The sequence below is a fragment of the Rhagoletis zephyria genome, unplaced genomic scaffold (genome assembly GCF_001687245.7).
Source record: "Rhagoletis zephyria isolate East Lansing unplaced genomic scaffold, Rhagoletis_zephyria_1.1 Rzeph_scaffold_00145, whole genome shotgun sequence".
NCBI classification, from domain to species: Eukaryota; Metazoa; Arthropoda; class Insecta; order Diptera; family Tephritidae; genus Rhagoletis; species Rhagoletis zephyria.
In genome coordinates this window covers 218,624-238,789 of record NW_016157229.1, presented here as the reverse complement: position 1 = coordinate 238,789, position 20,166 = coordinate 218,624, and the positions used below count along the sequence as shown (strand labels likewise).

At 38.7% G+C, this 20,166-nt stretch overlaps 1 protein-coding gene across 2 annotated transcripts in view; it reads right to left on the bottom strand.

Annotated features, from left to right (window-relative positions):
- The window catches only part of onecut (homeobox protein onecut), a 279,490-nt gene that overhangs the window by 67,015 nt on the left and 192,309 nt on the right, over nt 1-20,166 (bottom strand). The window contains exons 3-4 of one of the 2 annotated variants that reach the window (XR_001849674.1): nt 8,436-8,980; nt 8,020-8,367 (exon numbers count right to left, since the gene is read on the bottom strand). The exons of the other annotated variant lie outside the window; for it this stretch is intronic. The gene's annotated coding sequence lies outside the window, so the exon portion shown is untranslated. Of the gene's footprint in view, nt 1-8,019; nt 8,368-8,435; nt 8,981-20,166 lie in introns of those variants that run through there. 2 annotated transcript variants of the gene reach the window in all.

The window sequence follows — 20,166 nt, the reverse complement described above, 5'->3', positions numbered from 1 at the left end:
GAACGCGGTCTACACCGTCAAATGAGAAGTTCCGTAAGTGTGCAATTACAACATCCCGCCAGTGACTAAACCGAGCCCATGAATATTATATTGCGTCAAAGTCTCATTCGGAGACACAAGGATTGTGCTGTGTAGGTCAATGCGAAATACCTTCCTTGACTCATTTACCAGAACCATTGCGCGCTTTAGATTACAGAGAAATTTGCTGAATCAATAGGTCTCCACGAATCAGCGTTGCCGTTTTCAATTCATTTAATTACCCAGAAAGAAATCTAAATTACCCACAAAGCTTTGTATTATCTTTTAAAATATATAATTAGGGGATTTTCAACACGTGGCAACCGTCGTAAAATCTTAAGCTTAACAGTTTTTTATGTAAAATAATGTTTAAAATGGTTTTAGAGGATTTTTAACTACACCGAAAGTTTTTAAAATTAATTTTTAGTGAATAAAAAAAAATCATTAGATGAGGTCAGTTCTTTGAACTGTGATTGCACAAATATATTTAGTCATAAAATTTAATCTTTAGTTCTTCCATTTCCATTGCTGTTTTTAAGATTCGAAATATAACAGTATTATTGTATGTACATTTGTACGCGGTAGAATTGGCGGCTTCCCAAGTGGAGCTCCTGAAAGACGAAAAATATAAACGGAGATAGCCACCCAAACGTGATTAAACTCTTTCGGCTTACCCGGGAAGTGTGCAGTGCGTCCTTTCCGTAGTCGGGGTGACGGAAACGCGTGTGGAATCGTTTGTATGGTGATTTGTAATCACAAAATATAATAAATTTTTCGCGGACTTGCAGACTGGAAAACATTTTACGAGCGAGATAGCAGAAATATGCCGTGTTTACAAATAAAGTGTCAAATACAGCTGATCTCCTCGTTAAAAGTGGGAACAGTTTGGTTCGGCCAGTGGTAGTCAAATAGTTTAAGCAAACTTAGCGAAGTACCAAACCAAACTGACTGAAGCTAGGGTGGTAGCAAAATTGCCCTGTGGGTTTGAGTATTTTTATTGCTAATAAAAAAAAATAAAATAAAAAAACTATGAGCCTCGCAAGGTCGCCTCCACCGGGGCGAAATACGAAGGGGGGTGAAAAGGCAGGAGGTGGTGATGTATTGGCAACCGAGAGTGGGGACGTTTAAAAATCCTTTTGGAAAGCGCCCCAGACTGGCGAGCTCGCCTACAGGACCCTGGTCATCATCTCCAGGCGTGCGTATGGCCCAAGCAGAAGATCAACCGACCGCGTGGGTTACTCTGGGAGTTAAAATACGGGAGTTGGTGGAAATGCTGGAAGACGGCAAAAGAAGGTCCACTCACCAACCTATGCGGGATATCATTGCCGAGCTGGCCATGCTGTATGGCAAAACAGGGAATGCGCTACCGCGAAACGTGTTGAGTGCCGCTTGCCAAACAACGCCTCAAAAAATCCCTGGGAGCGGTATACCGAGTAAAACTGGAAAGCAGCCAAGCACTGCGATAGAACGTCAGGAAAAAGCAATGACGCCAGCGAACGTAAGTGAAGAGTAAAACCGATCAAATGGGGCGAATGATGGCAAAGAACCCCAATGGAAGACAGTAGAAGGAAAGAAAAGGTCGAAGCCGAAGCCCAAGTTGCCAAAGCCGGATGCTATAGTTATAAAAAGTCGTGACGGAAGTTCGTATGCAGAAATATTGCGAGGTTTAAAAACGATCCACAACTAAAACATCTGGAAGACGGGGTAACCAAAGTACGCAAAACCGGCAATGGGGACCTACTCCTCCAATTGGCCAAACCCACGGATTCGCACACAGTGGAGGTTCAACAAGCGGTCAAGGAAACGCTGGGAGAGAAAGCGACGGTAGAGACCCTGACCGCAAAAACCGCGGTAGAAGTTAAGGACTTAGACGAGCTAATAAGCAAACAAGAGCTCTGTTCTGCCTTAGAAAGGGACGTCGATGGCAGCAAAATTTCGGGAGAAGCCATCAAGTCATTAAGAAGCGCGTACAGCGGTACGAATACAGCAACCCTGCTGCTGCCAGCCGCCATGTCGAGCAAATTGATCGCAGTGGGCAAAGTTCGGGTAGGGTGGGTAATCTGTCGAATAAGACTAAAAATGCACCCGACGCAATGTTTCAAATGTTTAGAGTTTGGCCACCTGGCAAGAAACTGTAAAAGCATTCACGATTCGAAAGGGGCGTGCTTCAATTGCGGTGATATAGGCCATAGAGCCAACGTATGTAAGAAGGAGAAACGGTGCGTAATCTGCTCCAGAAATAAAAAGCCAGACGTAAGGCACAGGACAGGCGGAAACGACTGCCCGTACTATATAGAGGCGATACAAAAATCCCGGACATCATGGAGGTCTTGCAGCTTAACCTGAACACTGCAAAGCTGCACAGGAGCAATTGGAGCAGACGGTGATTGACCACAATGTTGACATAGCGCTACCAAGTGAACCATACAAGGTGGGTCAGCTATGGGTCCCAGGACGATGCCGGTCGAGAAGCGGTGTGGAGCTGCGCCATAACGCCCCTTCATATGGAACAACTCAAGGCAGACGTAGGTTTTGTATGTGTTCGAGTCTCTCGGATTAGTTGTATATAGCTGCTACATACCGCCTAGTTTTACCCTCGATGAATTCGAAGCCGTCATGGATAAGCTTACCTTTGATGCCCGGACTAGATCACCCGTATTAATAGCCGGCGACTTCAATGCTTGGGCCTTGCAATGGGGAAGCCGACGAATTAACGCCAGAGGGAGAGCTCGTCTTGCAGCATTATCGTCTCTGGATGTGGCAGCAAGGATGGGGTGGGGTCCATTATTGACCTCACATTTATCAGCAGCAGGCTGTTTCGACACACGTCCTGGGAGGTTAGCGACGAGTACACTCATAGCGACCACATGGCTATCATTTTCTCGATACAGGAGGAGAGAGAGAGCAGAAAAGTCAGTGCAAGAGCAACAACAGGTTGGAAGGTCAACTCTCTAGACGAAGAGGCGCTAGTAGCCATGATGTCTGGAATTTCGTTACCCTACGGAGCTAGTAACATGACGAACTACCTCATGGCCAAAATCACTCAAGCGTGCGATCGCTTCGATGAAGAAAAAATACCCGACCAGCCGACGTGCACCAGTTTATTGGTGGAATGAGCAAATAGCGGACTTGCGACTGCAATGCAACAGAGCGAGAAGAAACTACCAGCGTGCCAGAAGGTCTGAAAGCTTTACCGGCGAACATGCTATATACAGAGCTAAACGCAAGGAGCTTAAACAAGCCATTAAGCTCAGCAAGCGAAAGTGCTTTACTAGCTTGTGTGAAAGCGTCCAAAATGACCCCTGGGGCTTAGCATATAAAGTTGTGATGAAAAGGCTGAAGGCGTCGGTTCGACCACAGGTATTATGCCCAAATAAGCTGGAGACGATAATAAAGGCGTTATTCCCAATGCAACCAAGTTTTGCGAGAGAAATCTTTCCTGCTACGATGTTCGGGTTTCCCATGGTGAGCACGGAAGAAGTACTTCTTGCGGCCAAGCGATTTAAAGATAAAAAATCACCAAATCGTTCGTCGATAGTTTTAACGAATGCTTTAAAGAAGGAGTATTTCCTGATGCATGGAGGCGCCAGCGGCTAGTTCTATTGCCGAAAACTGGGAAGCCACCAGAAGATCCCTCAGCATATCGTCCTATATGCATGTTGGATACGACGGGCAAGTTGTTCGAACGCATAATCAGCGATAGACTGCTAGAAGCAATCGAGGAAAAGGGAAGCCTCTCAGAGACACAGTTCGGCTTCAGAAATGGGCGGTCAACAGTAGATGCAGCCAGTTTAGTAAAGCAGTTGGCGGAAGATGCAATCAGTGGCGAAAGGTGGAAGGGAGGAGAAAAGGAGTACTGCTTGCTTGTCACCCTCGACGTAAAAAATGCGTTCAACACAGCAAGTTGGAAACACATAAACGCTGCTCTACGCAGATTCGAGGTACCCGCATACCTTCGCAAGATTGTAGACAACTACCTAGACAAATAGAGTGCTACTGTACAATACGGAGAACGGTGTCAAAGAACATAAAGTCTCGGCTGGAGTACCACAGGGCTCGGTTCTGGGTCCAATACTTTGGAATATCATGTACGATGGTGTACTCCGACTATCCTTGCCAGAACGAGTGAAAATTGTCGGATTTGCTGACGACATAGCGCTAGTGGTGGTAGCGAAGCATCTAGAAGAAATAATTATCGCAGCAAATAGTTCAATCGTCCAGATCCAAGCATGGCTGCCCGAAACAGGACTGGAACTTGCGCACCAAAAAACCGAGACAGTTCTTGTAAGCAGTAGAAAAGTCAGAGAAGTGGCGACTATAAAGGTTGGTCAACAAGAAATTACGTCAAAGGCGGCCCTAAAATACCTAGGCATAATGTTTGATGCGAGGCTTACCTTCAAGACGCACATTGATTATGCTGTCGAGAAAGCCGAAAAGGTGGCAGGGGCACTAACAAGGGTTATGCTGAACGTAGGAGGCCCGAAACAACAGCGTAGGCAGCTATACGCAAGCTTCGTGCGACAGTGTGCTGCTCTATGGTGCACAAATCTGGTATGAAGCGTTCAGCAAGACGTCATATGTACGAGAAGCAAGGTCTTTGCACAGATTTTGCGCTATCAAAGTATGCAGTGCATTCCGAACTACGTCCGAAGAAGCAGCACTAGTGTGGCAGGACTCTGCCCCATTGACATTCTAGTGGAAGTGACAGGCCCCAGGCCTATAAACCGAACGAGACGCGAAGAGGTGACACAGAGGTGCTTGCAGCAATGGCAAACGAGGTGGGACCGCGCAGCCAGCGGTCGTTGGACGCACCGCCTCATATTCTCGATATCAAGGTGGGTAAGTAGGGAACATGGGAAGTGGACTTCCATTTGACCCAAATATTGACAGGGCATGGGTGCTTTAAATCATATTTATACCGATTTAAGCACGAAGACGATCCCTTCTGCACACTTCTGTGCAAAGGATATTATTGAAGACGCTGAACACTGCTTTTTCGTCTGTCCGAGGTTTGCAATCGAAAGGGATGACTCGAGCAGGAAGGTGGGGAGGCCACTTACGGTTCATAACCTTGTGGATACTGTGCTTGAGTCAGAAGATAACTGATCCGTTGTTTGCAATTTGGCAAGCACAATTTCATCTAAATTGCGTCGAGCGGAACAACTCTGCAGAATTTCATAGATTGGCAATAGGCCGCTCCTCCTAAGCGAAGCAATACCTTACGGTAGTTCCACGGTGGGAGGGAAACGGAGCAGGGGTGGGTTTTTAGTGCGGTGAGCTGAAAGGCAAGTCCCACACTTTTCGGCTTTCAATGCTTTGTGCCACCTCTACAAAAAAAAAAAGATACACAATATCACATGTATATATAGTGAAAATTCGTCCTTGTCCGTGTGTGTGCGTGTGTNCGCCGCTTTGTCTGAATTTGGGATCCCCGCCAAACTGATACGAAACTGATCCGGTCGAAAAAATTACAGCCACCCCACATATTGAGAAGTTTTCACAACTTTTTCTTTATTTAATTTTAGTTTTTTTTTATAAAAATATAGTCCATTCTTTAACAAAAACAATATCAATCAAAGGTTGAACCATTGAGCAATATTAAAAAAAAAAATACACAAACTGGTAGAAATTACGAGCAAGTTCCTTTTAGAATTTATCTGCCCTTCGAAAACATTTTTTGAGAACAAAATTTGTTTTTAAAGTACCTTTTAGAATTTATCTGCCCTTCGAAAACATTTTTTGAGAACAAAATTTGTCTTTAAAGGGTACATAAATTGTTAGAACTACTTGAGAAAACGGCCCTTAGAAAGATTTTGAGTACCTATGCAGTTTTGTAGGAACTCTGATTAAAAAGTAACTTTTTTCGGGACTATTAGGGAACTGTAGAACTCTTAACTTCTTGTAAGTTGGTCGTATCAGAACTGTTTTTGCTGAATAAAGGCTTGCGCGTGAAGTTAGCAAGCGATTATTGTTTTTTAGCTTTTTTGGGTTAAATTAACAAAACTATTGAAAATTTGGTTGGAGAAATGTAGACCTATTGCCTTGGTGTCAGGAACTCTGATTAAAATGTAATTTTAAAAATATTAAAAAATTTAGTGTAAAATTTAATTTTCTGTTTTTTTTCAAAATTTCGCGGAACTTTTTTCGGGACTATTGGGAACTGCAGGACTCTTTATTTCTCGTAAGTTGATGGTATCAGAACTGTTTTTGCTGAAAAAAGGCTTGCTGCATGAAGTTAGCAAGCGATTTTTGTTTTTTTTTAGCTTTTTTGGCTTTAATTAACAGAACTATTGAAAATTTGATTATGGAACTGTATAACTATTGCCTTGCTTTCAGGAACTCTGATTAAAAAGTAAATTAAAAAAAAAACTCTTGCTAACTTTACACGAGCAGTTCAAACGGTTAGAAAAAGCAAAAATAATAAATATTCTCTATACTAAATTTGGAGCGTCGTATGCTTATGTCAAAATGTCAAATATAAAAGTGTTGCACATGATTCAATTATTAAAGATTTTGTAAGTATCTTTCTTCTGAAATTTGACACTCCCACCCACAGGGATGTTTATTGAGAGCAGGAGGAAATGGGGAAGAATTCAATCACCTCCAAAAAGTAGCGAAGTTCCACAAAAAGGTGTTCACAAGAGTGTACGGTAGTATTTGCTTTAATTATTTAATTAAAACCAGCTTATTTACATCTAATATAAACTCTGATTGTTACTAAAAATAAATATTTGTATGCAAATACATATATGTGCGTACGTCAGGCGGCGTATATCTTGAGAAGGGATGGTCCAATTTGAGCTGTTTTTCTATTGTTTTTTTGCCTTGTAAATTCTTTGCGGTACTATTTACGGTTGATGGATATGAAGAAATTATTTGTTTGTGGAAAAAATATATAATTTTGTTAAAAAAAGACACAAAATAAAAACATTCGGCGCTTACTTTTCTTTCGCGGTTATGGCGATTGCTTCTAATATGGTTAGGGGAATTCTTTGATGCTGCACTTTTAGGGTTAGTTTTTCAGTGCAAGTTTAAACTTAGGATCACGTAAACTGCGTTTGAATTGACTAGCTCTAGCGGTTAATTTAAGTTTAAACCAAAGCCGTGCACTGGAAAACTGGCCTTTAGTGTTCGTGAGACATTATACGGCCGATCAGAATATAAAACAATGGCTAACACAGTCTCGATTGACGATTCGTGCTGGTTGAACTCAGGAACAATGAAAAGGACATGCAGCTACGGAACGCGGTCTACACCGTCAAATGAGAAGTTCCGTAAGTGTGCAATTACAACATCCCGCCAGTGACTAAACCGAGCCCATGAATATTATATTGCGTCAAAGTCTCATTCGGAGACACAAGGATTGTGCTGTGTAGGTCAATGCGAAATACCTTCCTTGACTCATTTACCAGAACCATTGCGCGCTTTAGATTACAGAGAAATTTGCTGAATCAATAGGTCTCCACGAATCAGCGTTGCCGTTTTCAATTCATTTAATTACCCAGAAAGAAATCTAAATTACCCACAAAGCTTTGTATTATCTTTTAAATTATATAATTAGGGGATTTTCAACACGTGGCAACCGTCGTAAAATCTTAAGCTTAACAGTTTTTTATGTAAAATAATGATTAAAATGGTTTTAGAGGATTTTTAACTACACCGAAAGTTTTTAAAATTAATTTTTAGTGAATAAAAAAAAATCATTAGATGAGGTCAGTTCTTTGAACTGAGATTGCACAAATATATTTAGTCATTAAAATTTAGTCTTTAGTTCTTCCATTTCCATTGCTGTTTTTAAGATTCGAAATATAACAGTATTATTGTTCACTAGTAGCTTTGAAACATCGATGTTTTTTTTTAAATTTGAGAATTAGGCTATTTAGCTTTTTCCTTTGTAAATTTTTGCTTGGGAATAAATTCTATCAAATAAAAAATGCTTATAACAATACCGAGTTTTTTTTTATATATTTAAATCGAATATAATAAATTATAATGCTTTGTCCCTTCAAGGGCTCGATATCAAAAATTACTTATGTATAAATAAGGTACGTTTTTGAAGTATTTTAAAAATTATTAAGATTTTTTCTGATGCATGAGTAATTAATTTGAATACAACAAATTATTTATAGTGATTTTGTCCCTTCAAGAGCTCGATATCAAAAATTACTTATATGTATATAAATAAGGCACGTTTTTGAAGTATTTTAAAAATTATTAATATTTTTGCTGAGGAATATAAACGATCTAAAATCTTCGTTTTCAGGGAGCAGCGTCTGTCAACGTTGCCGGAATACATAAACATTTTTTTGCCACTTCTTTTAGTGGGCTCATGTCATCATCAGTGTTCATCTAAAAAAAAAAGAAAATATCAGTAAATTATGTATTTTCTGTTACATTTATTACAACACAAACAATACCTTCCAGTAGATGAGTGGATCCTCGTGCTCTGGCAGATAACATTTTTCCAAATATTGCCTTAAAATGATTATTGCATCTGCTCTGTAGGTTTTTGGTTTACTTAAAATTTTTGACATCAGAAAGGAAAATTTTGATTTCGATGAATCGTCTATTGGAGTATGCGGTGGAGTTAGAAGTTGATGCGAATTTTTGGCTATTGTGGCGTGTATTTCCTGCTCTAGCGCTTTGACAGATTGGTCAGCATTGGATGAGCCGTTAAAAGCATCTTTTTTGAATCTGCGATCTATAATTGTTGCTATCCTTGAAACCGTTCTGTTTTCGTATGTTGAAAACCGTACTGGCAGCCTTTTTTAGTTCACGGCTCATTCTTCGTAAGTTTTGTTGTAGTTCGTATATTAGTGGAATAATAAACGAATGGTCGCATATTTGCTTCCGGATGTTTGTAAAGTTGCATCGTAAAAAAGGGAAAGAATTCTCGACATTTCTTGTAATACTTCAATTTCATCGGCATTCAAGGGTTAAGGGCCTTTTTGAGTTGTGAGTACTATAGAGGATAAAGGTTCGGATAAAAGTAAAATACGTTTCATCATTAAATATGAACTATTCCATCGAGTTGGGACTTCTTGTATAAGTCCATAAACCGTTTCAGTCGTTTGGGACTGTTTCAGTTTTTCATTGGCCACACTACTCGACTTAAAGAAATCCACAATTCGCTTACATTTAGAAAACACGTCGGTAAAGCTAGGAAGTCGAAGAATTTCTTGAACTAAAAGATTTATTGTATGTGCAAAGCACGGAAAATTTCTGAGTTCTAAATCACACGCTCTTTTGATTGTAGCATCGTTGTCAGTAACTATTGCAATCACTTTTTTAGTTATATCCCATTCATATAAAATCATTTTAAGTATATCTGCCATATTGTTAGCTGTGTGATCAGTGGTACCTCTAATATTCTGGTCAGAACAGCAGCCGGATTCCAACTTTCGCTATAGCTAAAAATCCATCGCCCAAAAATGCTAAATGAATTTTAGCAATTTTTAGCGAATTTCGAGATTCTATCTTAAAAAGGCATCCTTAAAAATCTCCATTTTTGATTCATTTTAGGGCAGATTTTAGCGATGAACAAAATGAACCGGATAAAGTGAGTGAACTGTTTTGACAGCTAACGTAGCTAAAATTGCGATTCCAGCGTATTTTGCATGGCTATAAATCTCGATTTTTCGCTTAAACTAGTTAGAAATTGGCGACTAGCAATAATTGCTGCTAAAAAAATTTATCAACAAATCACAGCTAATTTTCATCTTGTTAATCGGTTAAACTACTGAACTATATAGAAAAAACTTTGTAATTAAACGGAAAAATGGAAAACTGCAACAGAAAAGTGACATAAGAACAACAATTTATGCTTCTGCAATATTTTGAAGAGCTTTTTTGAAAAAAGAAAATGTAGATGTTCTCTTAAATCAATTAAATATGGATATAATGAAATTCGCAAATTAAAAAAAAAAATTCCTGCGTGTTGTCTGGCAGACATGCCTTGAGCAGGGATTGCTATTATACTGTCTTTATAAAACACTTAACTCTCCTCTAATATTATCTATAATAAAAAAGATAATGCTGTTATGTGACACATTACTTAAAAGTCTAGCCCACTGACCTCTGGTAACTTCCTGAAAGGGATACGGACTTTCTTGCTTTTTTGCTTAATCTTTGCGAATATTTATTATAGACATATGTAATATAATATATATAGTTATTGTATACATAATTTACAATAAGAACATTAAAATTCATATACATATGTACGAATATCATAGTTGTATTATAAGGTCGTAAGACTGTAACAAATAAATAAATAAATAAATAAATAAATAAATAAAGAAAGAAATATTGTATTTTCCTTACGTTTTTATGCAAACTATAAAAGTGTTAGGGTCGTTAACTTATCTATTAAGGATTTAACTTTACTTTAAAATAGATAAGTTTACAGCTCCGAATAGCTTTTTGTGTTAAAGGCCCCATGGTTGATACCATCATGCTGGCGCCTTCAAGTGTTGGTGCCAGCCGATTGCCCGTGTATGTCCTTGTGGTGTGATTGTACCTGCTGCTGGTGCGACATCAAAGACGATTTCAAAATTTTATGATTGTACCAGCATTCTGGTATCGCGAGTGGTAAAATTAGCTCTTTTTTAAGTATTTTACCGAAAATTTCTTGCACTATATGAGTCAAAGCCGTGTTTGTGGAAAAATTATGCGATTTCGGCTCTAATCATTTCGGTCTTTTTGGAACCTCATTTGTAAAGAAATAAATATAGTACCAGCAAGCTGGTATGCTATATGCTTCGAGCCCGATGGTACAATCACTTGGTGGTGCCTGCAAGCTTGTGTCGTGTATTTGCCCTTTTGTATATACATGTGTATATGTAAGTAAAAAAATTTAGCTACCATTTTTAGCCACAACGAATTTTTCTTTAGCTCCTTTTAGTCCTTTTTTAAAAGGAATTTGGCTACCACTTAAAATAATTCGCGGCAGCACTGGTGCTGACGCCGCACTTCCCCTAATACGCGCATAACCTGTGCGGGTAATTGAACTCGCATGCAAAAGCAATCGAACATGCGTTAGCATAATTGAATCTATGGGAAGCGCAGCGTCAGCAGTTAATTCAGCCGGTTAGACAGTAAGTCATAGTAATAAGAAATAGCATTCAATTTTGGACAGCGAGAGCAGATGGTAAATATACTTGTACAAAGCTAACTCTTATCTTTTATATTACCAATAACTTCCCGGGGCCGCTGTGCGGCCCCCAACTTTAACTTTTTCGAGTTGACGGATGTGAGATCGATGACTGGCGCTCGAGCAGTGTGGGTCTCTGAGCAAGGGCCTTCTTAATTGTGGGGTCTTGTGAAAAGGATCCTCTTAACTACGAGAGTCCTTTTCTAGTGGTCGTGACAAGTGATGAACAGTGTTGTGATAAGTTGAAGTATTGAATGTGAAGGTGCATATAAAATGTATGGCTTGTAGATCCACATAACAAAATATTTTGAAACCGTTGACTACCTTTGGGTGTCCACCGGTTTAAAACATTAGCTTAACTCTGCGATCCATAAGTCCAGGGGCGCTCCAGGGTATAAGGGGTGAAACCAAAGAAGTTAATGAAAATCAAATAGTGAACTAAATAATTTATGGATCGTCCATCCAAATAACTCAGTATCCTTGAAGCCGCGATTTACCACCTTCGGGGGATCCTTCGGGGTTAATTCAGCGATTGCTTTCGGGACCCTCCAGAGTATAAAAGCTCCTCTTCCTAGGAGAGGTAAATTTGAGGAAAACAATAAAAAATCTAATATTGAAAGAAATTAAAGGCTCTAATAGCCGAGTGACAAATTGTCGCTTAGACCTGTGACCCCGAATGAACCTCAGGCTAAAGTTATAAATTACTACGTCCAATCCTGCGTGTCCTTAGCGACCGAACCAGAAATTCAATGATAATAAGTGGACCTGTGACTCCGAAGACCCCAGGGTACACTAATAAATAGTATTCAAAGTGAAAATTAAAATAAATTGATACCGTCTACGACTCCTCAGTTACAATACTGAATATCCTGACACAATCACATGGCTGGGTGAGTCCCTGACCCTATACTCCTAGGTATATACTCACCACATCGAAGGCTAATTGGTTAAAATACCTTGTTTATACAGCCTTGGGTATACAGCAGAACACACTGGAAACTGCTACTTCGATTTCTGCGGCATTTCCGGCATACACATAAAAATACACTGGAAATGGCAATAGGTACAAGATTATGTTGTTAAGTAAGTTGTGGCTTAGGTTGCCTTCAATGTGATTGTTGGCGACCAAAAAGGATGACACAGCCCATCCTTACCGAAACTCTAACGCCGTATACATAACAACATGGTAAAGGTTTCACAAATCTAATCGCAGCTCCTTTCTTAACTTTGTTTTGCAGGTAACTCTGAAATCGTAAGAAAGAAACCAACCTCCAACTCAAATTGAGACAGATTTTTTTTTTTAACAAAAAACTGATTGCACATAAGTAAATACATCCACAGTACGAGGACAAATATCCGAAACAAACAGAAATTAGTAACCGTGCAAAACAAAAAATACTATTCTTGCTGACATTACCCGTATAAAAGTTGCAAATTGCAGCAAAAAAAAAAAAATTTATAAAAAAAACGGGCATATTTGAAAAAAAAACGTCTAACGGGAACTGAAAAAAGTGGGCTAGGATTGGAAGCTCGATTAGCACGAATAGAATCAAGCAGCGCAATCCTAGATCAAAACTTTACCAGCATTGACGGGAGGCTAGGCAGTGTAGAATAATCAAATAATGTGGCTCAACGACTGTGTCAAAGAGCTGCAAATTTTTGAGGGAAATCCAGTTAAATATATTACATGGATACATAATGTCGAAGGCATCCTTTCTGATTACGAAGTGATCAAAGAAAAACCTTTGTATAGGGCTATCCTTTCTGGCGTGAAATAACACAAACGGCAATGACGCAAAATTTGGTTTATTTCACTTTTAAATGGGAAATAATACCAAAATCTGAGTTTTGCCTTATTTGCCATTGCTTATTTATACTGTTTGTAACAAAAACAGTTTACTGACAGAAGGAAAAAGAACCTTGTTTATTCCAAAATACAATTAAACAAATATTTTTACTTGTGAAAAGTCTATCTAAATATAGGGAAAGCGTCGTCTTTAATAACTGCTCGGCAAATTGGACATAGCGCTTTTGCATTAATTTTGTCAGCATGCTTTTTAATATGTTGAAAATATTGCTTGAAAACCTTAAAATCTTTGCATGGAACCATGGCGCAATAAACAGGTGAAGTAATAAAACAGCTTTCTCGCTTTTTCTGCTCACATTTGGCTGCCATATAGGCAAAATTTAAAGGCAATTTTTCATATAAGGCAGTGTCAAAATCTTTCTTCTCGCTCTACTTACTTCACCTGGTATAATTCCGCCATGGCATGGAACAAACAAAAGTTGCCGTTCCTGTTCGCAGCATATGTATAACACAGAGAATATTGTTTTGAGTTTTATCTTCAGTTAAAAGTTCTGCATTATCATCACTTGCTATATCCGACCAGTGCATTTCGTTTACGAAGACGAAGCGAACATATGGTTAGAAGTAGTGATGTAAAAATATGTAAAATTTTACCTACTCTCAGACTAAATTTGAACGTATACTCGGAACAAGCGACGGGTGTTATAAAGGGCGTAATAAACAGGTGAAGTAATTAAACAGCTTTCTCGCTTTATTTTCTAACATTCGGCTGCCTTATAGTCACAATTTATAGGCAAACTTCCAAATAAAGCAGTGTCAAAATCTTTCTTCTCACTCTAATATTACTTCACCTGGTATAATTCCATCATGGGTGGGGTGAATGCAATAACACCATACGCAATAATTATCATTACTTGGACATTAAAAAGCAGTTTCAGAAGTGAACTAGTGTCATTTTATTATTATTCCTTTTTCTAAACGGTTATAATGCCGCCAGTGCATAATTGTGAAAGGAGGGGAGGGGGCGGGGGACGCGAGCGCAAGCACGACGTCGAACGCGACGCCGCGCGGGGTGGCGCGCGAACGCGGACCGCCGCGACGCTGGGCACTTTCAAAATTGTAGACTTACAAGTCCGTCCATTTGACTTATTCATGTACTACTTTTTGTCAAATGTAATTGGGTGACTACCTACATATATGCACTATTTTGCTTTATTACTCAAATTGTTAATTTTAAAAGTTGGTCTTATTGCTCAACGAGAAATGAACTAAAGCAAAATTGTGTTATTTCACATTCAATTGGTAAATAACACAAATTTGCGTTATTGCCGTTTGTGTTATTTCACCCCCCCATTCCAGAAACCAAAAACACTTCCTGAGAATACAATAGTGCATACGAATGCACTGATGGAGTTGTTGTCCCCACAAATAATTTGTTGCAAAACCACCAGAGGCCGGCCATACCTCCTCGAGCCCGGACCAGTTATAATTGGACAAACAGAAGCGCTGGCCAAGAATACAACAGAGTGCCATACAATAAGTTCCAGGCTAATCAGGAGTCCAACACTTCGCCTCCAGGCAGACCCAAGGCTCCGAAACCTGCGGAGAAAATGGAAATCGATGGCAATCAGTCTAAGGAGGTAAACTACATGAATCGACCTGCAAGCAACAACGCATTTAAAAGAGAACCAGTGTCATCAATTGAAAGACTTCCAAAACAAAAAAGACTTTACAACATGGAAGCAAGTAACAGTCAGCCAGGAGAAGAAGAGGCTCAGCAGGTAAATTTTATGACGGACGGGTCACCAGCCTATTTCATATAAAGGGCGCTGCTTTGTATTCCAGCATACCCTACCTAACTTGCGTCACCAAAGACAATATTACCCTTAAGTTCTTTGTCGACACTGGGGCGAACAAAAATTTTGTGAATCCCAAACTAGCTCAACTCCGGTTGAACCACCCTTTTCAGTACAAACTGTTGCAGGTCCTGTTCCAATAAACAAAAAAAATAGTGTAAAATTTTTCCACAATACAGGTAATGATACTGTACTAACGTTTAATGCCCTACCGGCGCTGACTTCTTTTGATGGCATAATAGGTGACGATACCCTGAAAGAATTGGGGGCTGTGATCGATAGGAAAAATCATACCTTGAAAATAGATCTAGATATTAAAATTCCACTCAAGAATAAAACCGTTGGGGGTATTAATTTTTCTGAAGAATCGATCCCGGAGGCAGTGTTGCCCGCTTAGAAATCTCTACTTAAAAAATATTCGCATCTCTTTGAGCCCCTGAGGGCAAAAAACTAACATTAATACGTCTGTCAGGGCCGAAATGAAACTACCACAGAAGATCCTATATATGCCACAAGCTATCCCTACCAAAGCCTTCTAGAGAAAAGCAATACAGGATGGTAGTGGACTTTAAAGGCCTAAATGCAATCACGCCATCAATGCAACATTAGCCAGCCTCGGCCACGCCAAGTACTTCACGACTATCGATCTGACGCCCGGGTTCCACCAAATAGTAAAGAAAGATGCCGACATCCCGATAACAACATTTTCAACCATGAATGTGAAGTACGAATTTCTAAGACTTCCGTTAGGGCTGAGGAATGCGCCGGCCATATTTCAGCGCATGATAGACAACGGCTTTAAGGAGCATATTGGGAAAATATGCTACGTCTATATTAACGATATCATATTTGGAAAAGATTTAGACGAGCATATGAAAAACGTCGATATGGTATTCGAAAGGCTGGCAGACGCCAACGTCAGGGTAAACATAGAAAAAACAAAGTTGATGAGAACGGAGGTAAACTTCCTGGGGTATATAATAACCTCCGATGGTATAAAAGCAGACCCTTCAAAGATCCAGGCCGTGGAAGCTTTATTCCTCCCGGACGCTAAAAGAGTTGATACGTTTTCTTGGAATGTGATCGTATTATCGAAAATTCACCGAGATTATGCCAGGCGAAACCCTTAACCAACCTAGCGCGAGGGGAAAATGCGCGGATTAAGGCTAGTCAGTCGAGAAACGTTCGCATTAATCTGGATGCGGATGCTCTTCAGGCGTTTGAGGACCTAAAAAAATTGCTTATCTGCTCACAGATCCTTGCTTTTCCTGATTTGGGGAAATCATTTCAATCTTACAACTGATGCTTCAAACTATGCCATAGGAGGGGCGTTATCTCAAGCCGAACCCGGAAAAGATCGGCCCATCGCATATATATCGCATATGAAGAGATGGAAGGCCAGAATCGAAGAGTATAACCACGAATTGGTTTACACTCCAGGTAAATCAATTGTCGTGGCCGACGCTCTGTCAAGACTGCCGTGCCAGGCAAACCTTTTAAACAGCGCAGGGTCAACGGGTAAGGTAGATGGTGATGAAAGTGGAAGTCCGACCAGGGTAAACGCACAATTGAACAGCGCTTCAGCTTCAGAAATTAAAAGTGGTATGGCGACTGTCAATAGCGCGGCGCAAGATGCATCGGATCTAATTCCTCACGTCGGATGTTCCCTGAATGTATTTCGTAATCAAATAGTACTCAGAGAAGGTAATGCTTTAACATGCGTAGAAAACCCACATCCTGGCTTTACTCGACACTACATCACCCTGGATAGCATCGATAAACCGACAATAATAGAAGTACTAAAGGAACGAGTTAATCCGTCCCTCATAAACGGTATTAAAATCCCAGAAATCGTCTGCAACTGATACAAGAGGAATATTTAAAACATTTTCTCTTATATAAAATTAGGATAACTCAGCGGGTAGTTGAGGACGTGGCCAACGAAAACAGAATTTGCAAAATAGTGGAAGATGAACATTAGATGGCACACAGGAACGCCAGCACAGTGGTTGCATTTATATGGGGAGAGCGGCCAAAAATACTATTAATGGACATATCGAGATAAAATTTTTACCCTAAGGTCTGTTAAGAGTAAAAACTGTAATATGTAAAAGTGGGCGGGGTTATACACGCCCACATACAGTCATGTGAAAAAGAATAGGCACATGACATTGCGACCAGTTTCGGCTATTTTTATTTTATTTTTTTGTTTCATTTCATTTCATTTCATTTCATTTATTATAAAATATAACATTAGCACAATAAGATCCCAATGATCTTTTATAGTACAACTGTTACTTATAATAAAGAATTAAAATATGTTAATGTTTAAAATTAAGTTATATATAAGACAAAAACAGGAACAACAAAAACTTACAAAACTCTATAGAGAATCACAATGGAGCATAAAGAAAAACATAAGAATAATGTATTGTATAACTTTGGATATGAAATAGCATTTTAACGAAAATAAGAATACAAACCACTCTTAAAGTTGCTTATGTTCAAACTATTATGAATGTGAGATGGAATCGAGTTCCAGTTGCGAATAGCATTAACAAAAGATAGTCCTGCAGATGTTAGATAATTATAGTTGGGCACGATCAATTCCGTTAGGCGCGCAGATTTCGGGAAAGACAATTTTTCAAACAGATAGCTAGGTTCCTTATCCATCATAAGGCGAAATAGAAAAATGCAATTTCTAGCCTTCAGGTATTAAAAAAAAAAATAACTAACAAAAACCACATAAGTCCAAATTTCAAACTTTGTAAAAAAGGTAGAAAAATTTAACAAAATTTTAAAACATCACAAACCTTTTTAATTATAACTTTTTTAAAAATCTGGGTGTGCAGTTTTATAGCCTATGGCAGCAGCCCATGGAAAATAAAGAACAAATTCTGGAAAAGTAATATTTCCCTAAAATGGCAAGTCGGATAAGGAAATTCGCATCTACCTGTGACACTTGCCTCACAAACAAGTACGATAGACATCCCGCGGTACCCCCTATAAAGGAAACGGCAATTCATAAATACCCATGCGAAATATTGCACGTTGATATTTTCGAAAACGAAAAATTTCTATCCCTAATTAGGGCTAAGACAAAAAAAAAAACACGATCAGGTGCACACAGATGGAAAAGTTAAAAACGCTACAGATAAACAGAAACATATGTATGTATGTAAAAAAAGCATCTACAGCCCACTCAAAAATAGCAGGAAATGCTATATAAAAGAGGCATCTATAGCCCACNTTTACTTCTTACTTGTACGGCATTGCCAACACTAAAATCTTATAGCCAATGTAGTAGATTTTTACTTTGGCCTTGCCATAATTTCAGAATAACAAATTTATCTTTACAGGTGAGATGAGAAAACGAAAATACCTAAAACGCGCTTTAAAGTGAGGAGCAATTTTTCCGCCCAGTTAGTAAAGGTAACTTTATTGCCTACATTAGAAAACGGCCCTAAGAAATAGCAATAAATGGTAGTTATATATAAGAGACATCTATAGCCCACAAAAAATAAATAAATTGCAAGAAATGCTATATAAAAGAGGCTTCTATGGCACATTAAAAAATAGCAAGGAATGCATATACTATTGCAAAAATGCAACTCTTCTACCGCAAGACTTGATAAGCCCACAGAAATCGAAGCGGGCCATACATTATTTTTTTTTGTTTGCAAAAATTTCTAGCATACTTTGATTTGAGTTCAATATTAAAGCCGAACTCTTGGATTATTTGGTCTGGTCAATACTAAGTTTACAGGCGCGGGGACGGCAAATAAAGGAATTAAGTGATTAGATAGTATAATAGTATAAAAAATAAAACCAAAAAAATTTATAAATAAAAAAAACCTTGTAAAAACAGAATACTGATAATTAAAAGATAAGCGAAACACTTACTAACAATTAGTTAATTTGTTTTTGTTATTTTTATGGCCTTATAACAATTATATTCAACAATTTTTATGAGCTCGAGGCCGTATTAAGTGCAAACTTATTGTGGAAAAGCAACAATAATTTGAAAAATGGTAGAAGTGATAGCTATTTCGGAAATCACCACATTTCCTCAGTGCCTACGCACTGTGCTAAGTTTGTCTTGTTAATTCTTGTTGCTTATTTTCCACTATTTCACTTTTGCTAAGCCAACTACAATCAAGCGCAGATATTCCGCTGCAATTCACTTGATCATGTGGTTGTTGGTTCTGTTGGTTTTGTCAATGTTATTGTGGCTTGTTAACATTTTATTTTTAATATTTTTATTGAGCTTTGTACCACGATTGTTTATTAGGAAAAATTGAAAAAGCAACAAAGTCTAAGCGGTAGAAGTTATAGCACTATTTCGGAGATCACCACATCTCCTCATCAGACTTCTTTTTTCTAGACTTCAGCAGGGATCGAACCTGCGAATTCGATGTTCAAAGTCAGAAGCGTTAACCACTGAGCTATGTACATCCCGTAAACTCTTGTTGCTAATTCATTTTCCTTATTCAACCAACTACTATCAAGTGCAGCTGATTTGCCGCTATTTAAACTCGACAGCGTGGTTGTTGTTGTCAATTCTATACATCCATTTGCTTATTTGCTTTTTTGTATAGTTTCAGGCAGGCTCTTCCTAAACTATGTATTTGTCAATGTTATTGTGGCTTGTTAACATTTTATTTTTAATATTTTTATTGAGCTTTGTACCACGATTGTTTATTAGGAAAAATTGAAAAAGCAACAAAGTCTAAGCGGTAGAAGTTATAGCACTATTTCGGAGATCACCACATCTCCTCATCAGACTTCTTTTTTCTAGACTTCAGCAGGGATCGAACCTGCGAATTCGATGTTCAAAGTCAGAAGCGTTAACCACTGAGCTATGTACATCCCGTAAACTCTTGTTGCTAATTCATTTTCCTTATTCAACCAACTACTATCAAGTGCAGCTGATTTGCCGCTATTTAAACTCGACAGCGTGGTTGTTGTTGTCAATTCTATACATCCATTTGCTTATTTGCTTTTTTGTATAGTTTCAGGCAGGCTCTTCCTAAACTATGTATTTGTCAATGTTATTGTGGCTTGTTAACATTTTATTTTTAATATTTTTATTGAGCTTTGTACCACGATTGTTTATTAGGAAAAATTGAAAAAGCAACAAAGTCTAAGCGGTAGAAGTTATAGCACTATTTCGGAGATCACCACATCTCCTCATCAGACTTCTTTTTCTAGACTTCAGCAGGGATCGAACCTGCGAATTCGAAGTTAAAAGTCAGAAGCGTTAACCACTGAGCTATGTACATCCCGTAAACTCTTGTTGCTAATTCATTTTCCTTATTCAACCAACTACTATC